Source organism: Penaeus monodon, chromosome 37, assembly GCF_015228065.2.
Source record: "Penaeus monodon isolate SGIC_2016 chromosome 37, NSTDA_Pmon_1, whole genome shotgun sequence".
NCBI lineage: Eukaryota > Metazoa > Arthropoda > Malacostraca > Decapoda > Penaeidae > Penaeus > Penaeus monodon.
Genome location: NC_051422.1, coordinates 24301852 through 24307956, shown reverse-complemented (window position 1 = coordinate 24307956; position 6105 = coordinate 24301852).

The window sequence follows — 6105 nt, the reverse complement described above, 5'->3', positions numbered from 1 at the left end:
GTTTATAAGGCTAGGGTTCCGGACCGGTACGTTGCGACGCCTAGAGGAAAAAAATATTGCAGGATAATGAATGATAATGAATAATGACTTCGGGACCAAGCGTAGCACGACGAAGTAATCGAACACAGAGTGTGTGGTTATGTGTTTGTCTCTTTTATGTATTTGTCTCCCTGTGTTTATATATACACATATGCACACAAACACACACACTCAGTATATATATACATATATATATATATATATATATATATATATATATATATATATATATATATATATATATATATATATATATGATTATATACATGAATACAGTTGGTTCGTTGTCATCTTCTTTGTTCATGACTTCTCTCTGAAATTTAAGCTCGAAGAAAGAGACAGCTGAAAAATCCTGAGGTACCGTGTTCGTGACTTTTTCCAGATGTCAAACTCACACTTTTTGCTGTCTCGATTTTTCAGAGTGTGATAAACGCTCCTGTCGTCGGGTGTCAGCTTGTCACTTGAGGGGAGGGATAGGGGCTAGTCACGAGCTGGCGAGGCGGAGGTGCTGTTACATGCAAAATACAAAATACTGTTAAACACATACTGAAGTAATCTAACAGTCAATTTATATATATATGTGTACACACACACACACAAATGTGTGTGTGTGTGTGTCTGTCTGTCTGTGTGTGCGTGCGTGTGCGTGTGTGTGTGTGTGTGTGTGTGTGTGTGTGGTGTGTGTGTGTGTGTGTGTGTGTGTGTGTTGTGTACGGATGTGTGTGTGTGTGTGTGTGTATGTGTGTGTGTGTGTGTGTGTGTGTGTGTGTTGTGTGTATGTGTGTGTGTCTGTGTGTGTGTCTGTGTGTATGTGTGTGTGTCTGTGTGTTGTGTATGGATGTGTGTGTGTGTGTGTGTGTGTGTGTGTGTGTGTGTGTGTGTGTGTGTGTGTGTGTTTATGGGTGTGTATAAGCGCCGCTACTTTTCTAACCGATTCCTTGCATTGAAATCATTGCCAATAGAATAGCTCTGTGCATAAGAGTTGTGTGACAATAAGGATAAAAAACGGATGAAAAAACACCGCCAATGGGAGACAAACAAAGAAAATGGAGAGACTCTTCCAACAGTTCTAATCGACCATTATTGCCACGCTTAATAATAATGCTATTATTTTAATTCTAACCTTGTGGTAATGATTGTTTAGTATGAGTAACCGTTATAGTTGTCTGTTTCTCTGAACACAGCGCTCACTCTTATATTTCATTCCCTAACAATTCGAACACTTTCCTATGAAGTATATGGCAATGCCAAGTCGAGTCCGCAGGTGAACTGTGCAACAGGCGTCAGGTGATATCATATTGCGAAAATCATGTAATATATATCAAAACGTGTGCGTCATTTCGGCATAAGCGAGTAAGGTCTTACAAACTACTAGTAGTAAGTAATCTATTATTCCTGTCACCGGGCCGTGTCCTAATACATTTCATGAGTTTAACCTACTCCAAATTTAAATAACAATATCAGCCTTTCCATAACAATATACTTGATAGTAATTTGAGAAGATATTATAAATTTATGCTTTGAATATTTCCATATTTATTGCTAGTTAACACCCTAATGTAAAATAAATAAATAAATAAATATAAATATCAACATTCAGCAAAATATCTCACAATCTCAAAACTAAGAATGATGCGATGAGGACCCATGCACTGTACAGGAATTGGGCATTTCCATTTAACATTATATCGCAAGGTTGGAGAAAAGAACCTTGCATTGTTTTCCACAAAGATGGTGCCATTCCGCAGTTGGGGTGAATCTTGTCCCCTCTCTGCACTGGCCTATTGTTGGCCTCCCTCACAATCGCCACACACATAGCGCACTGTGGTAGGAATGTGCCGCTCGGTGATAGAAACTCAGCGAATGACAAATAACGATTTCATCAACACATATTCGGTTATCCAATATTGTCCTACGTTTTGCTTTTAGATGTGTTAAGTCATAATAAACACACACACACACACACACACACACACACACACACACACACACACACACACACACACACACACACACACACACACACACACACACACACACACACACACACACACACACACACACAGGCACGCGCGCGCACGCACATATCTAATCATTTCGATCACCAATAAGTAATACAATTACGTTTCAATTTCATTCTTACTTTTTTTCTTCTTTTTTTACCATTTGTGTAATATACACGAAAAAAAAAACAACCTATGCTCGGGTTGAATGATTTTCAGAATACTTTTAACTAGAAAATGCTGGTAGTATTTAGAATATATTAATTGGATCAAGGATGTTCCAGTTGACTACATAGAAAACGGTGACGGCCAGTGATCCTGGAAACATATATACTGCTTTGTAGTTTTCAAGGGAGACGCTCAGACCAAGTTGTAGACAAGAAAAAAAATATTCGAGTCAGTAGTATATAAACGATATTATTTTCTGGTTTAATATTTTCGATGAATATTAATAATATTGTATCTTTAAATTGCCATTCGCTTACTTTCGTATTGTGAAGTCGACTTTTAAATGCTTAGAGGTCGGTCTTATGTAATTTATTTCATGTGCTGAGGTCTGGTGATGATTAATAGTGACAATAAGGTAATGAGAAGTTGTTAAAGAAGTGGTTATCAAAATTAATGAAAGACCTTGTCCTTCTCAGGAAATGCGTATGAAAACATTATGTCTCAGCGTGGGGGGGGGGGGGAAGCAAGCGAGACTAACACTGTCAGAGACAATTCCCCATCCTTATCCGTAAATGAAGGATAAATGTTATAAAAAGCTCTTCATTCGTTCTTTAGTTCGCATCACAGAATTTAAGAAAGATTCAAAGAAGAAGAAAAAAATGATTTTAACCGTTTCTCTCTCATTTTCTCGCTCTCTCTTTCTCCCCCTCCTCTCTCTCTCTCTCTCTCTCTCTCTCTTCTCTTCTCTCTCTCTCTCTTCTCTCTCTCTCTCTTCTCTCTCTCTTCTCTCTCTCTCTCTCTCTCTCTCTCTCTCTCTCTCTCTCTCTCTCTCTCTCTCTCTCTCTCTCTCTATATATATATATATATATATATATATATATATATATATATATATATATATATATATATATATATGTATATAGTGCTATGGTACGCCTCATGCCACCTTCCTCGAGCCGCAACACACTTCGGCCATTTGAAAGACGGTGTTGTGTTGAGTTGTTAACTGCTTAAAACGGATATTCCAAGTGTTAATGACCAGCGCTGCCCCAGCTCTCGTAGTGGCGTCATGTGTAATGTAAAATGAAGAAAAAATAGTAAAATGACAGTTTTTGCAAGTTTATGTGAGGAGGCATTCGATCAGTTCCAGGACGAGATTCAAGGAAATTTTTGGAGATGTGGTCAGCAAGATCACCAGAAGCAATATGGTTCCAAGACCACGATGTAATCAACCAAGGATGTGGCTTTGGAGTACTAGTTACAACCCTGCCTCTGGAGATGCGGTGAACAGGGCCATCTGTTACATAAGTACTGCTGGAGGCTGGAGGAAGGGGCACCCTAGCTGACGACTGCCAGGCCCCAGTCCAGTTAATTTGTTGCAGAGCTCGGACAACAGCAGCTAAACCAAAGGTCGAAGGTGCAGTCACCAATAAGCCATATTGTCTTTCATTAAGAGTCAGAAGGAACTGTGCTCAACTAAGGGGACTCATGGAAGTGGTAATAGGGGCTAGTGGCACTGAGCACCGTCTACTGCCCTATGTAGCAGAGGTGGAAGATCCCTCCCTCCTTTTTCAGGATAGGACACATTAATGTAGAAGTTTAACAAGTGGGTGACATGCAGGCACCTTTCATAAACAACACAGTGGTGAGGCAGTGTGAGGTGAGGACTGACATGCCTCCCCATTTGGAAGACGCTGCAGAAGAGCATCCAAGGCCTTACAGGGAAGCAGGCTGACAAACTAAGACATTGTTTATTTATGCTACTTTATTTTTGATAGGGGATTTGGATGTTGGCTGTACTGACCTAGTGAAGCATCAAATCGATACAAGTCGTAGTCGCCCTGTTAATCAAGCTGTCAGACATATATCCCAGTGTAGAGGTGCGATATGGAAGAAGCAGTAACAGAGATGCAAGCATATGGGATCACTGAGAGGTCAAGCAGCCCCTGGTTATCTGCTGTAATCTAGTAAAGAAGAAGGATGGGTGCAGATGCTTCTTTGTGGATTACAGGGCCGTTAACGAAATGACCATCAAGGTGCTTATCCATTGTCACGCGAATAAAAGGCTTGATGCATTATTTGGGATGCAGTGGTTTACTACTATTGATTTGAAAAGCGGTTACTACCAGGTAAGGATGGCTGAGGAGGATAAGTGTAAAATAAAGTTATTATTTGGTCAAGGACTGTGGGAGTTTAAATTCATGCCCTTTGGTTTATGTAATGCACTCACTATGTTTGGACGTCTTATGGATTGCATTCTTGATGAGCTACAGTGGAAATCAGCACTCCTCTATTTAGATGATCTTACTGTGTACAGGAACACTTTTGAGCAAGAATTAGAAAGGCTAGAGGTGGTATTCAAGTGCCTTTAGTAAGCCAATCTATTGTTGAACCCTAAAAAGTGTGTGCTTTTCCAGACTGCGGTGTAAATAGTAAGGAGGGATGGAGTAAAAACCAACTCAGAAAAGATGAGAGCTGTACAAGTAGACTACATTTCATGCGCCAACATAAACAATGGATCACTGAAGCCGAGTCCCTTTCTAAAACCAAACTAAGTCTTAGAAGAACACATGGATAAAGGAAATGCACAGTTTATTTGGGCCCTGTACATACTATAGAAGGTTTGCAAAATAAATCCAGTGGAGCCAGAAGTGATGAGTGGCCTTCAATCAACTGAAGGAAGTACTGTCACAAGCACCGATGATCCAAGTTACCCTTACATCGTGAACGGTGACGTGGGTGTAGTCTTATCACAAGAGTGTCGTGGCTTATTATAGTTGCAAGTTCAGCAAAGCTGAGTACAAGTATTATGTAGCCAGAAAAGAGCTGCTTGCAATAGTGAAGGGCCTAGACCTTGCACCATTACCTGTGTGGTGCCATGTTTATGATCTGTGGTGACCTCTTCGTTAGCTGAAGACTTCAAGAAACCCAGAAGGGCAACTAGCACGGTGGATTGGCAAGTGAGATTGGCATAATTATGAGGTGATACACTGGCCAGGGAAGGTCCTAGTCAACGCCGATGTACTCAGTAGGCGTCACCGCAGCAAGGAGTCATCTGTTGTACTGCAAGAGGATGCAAGTCATAGAAGACGTCAACCAACAGGGATGAAGGAAGCACAGCAAAGGGACCAGAACATCAGGCTGGTAGTGTAGTAGATAGAAGACGGTCAGGATCGTCTGAACTGGGTGGCAGTCTGGCTACCAGGAATTACTGGTACGAGTGGGATTCCTTGAAGATGAAGGATGCTGTTTTGCACAGCAAGTGGGCCAAGGCTGATGAATGTGTCAAGTTCTGGCAAGTGGTGTTGCTGAAGAAGCTCCAGGCCAGACTGATGCAAGAGGTACACAATGGCATGGCAAGAGGACATATAAGCAAGATATGTTCCACGTAATGCAAAGAAGGGGCAAGTGCAGAAGGGAAAAGCACACCTACAATTGTTTTAAAGGCGCCACCCAGCTTCATGTTTCCTTCCTAAAGCTGTACCGCGTTGCCCACTCGAGATGTTAACCACAGAAAGCGGGCAATACAAGCATTAGTAACCAGTGCTGCCCCTGGATGTATTATGTAAAATATAGGAAAAATAGTGAAGTGCCATCTCTCACCCATGCAATGGTGTTACATGTAGGAATCACAATAATGTGTGTGTGTGTGTGTGTGTGTGTGGTGTGTGTGTGTGTGTGTTGGTGTGTGTGTGTGTGTGTGTGTGTTGTGTATGTGTGTCTACAGATATATATATATTTTTTTTCTCTCTCTCTCTCTCTCTCTCTTTTTTTTCTTTTCCTTTCTTTCTTTCTTTCTTTTTCTTTTTTCTTTTTTTTCTTTTTTAGTATTTCTATTGTAATTATTATGGTAAGCCATTTAAAGAGCTACACTGAAAAATTCGATGATTATACC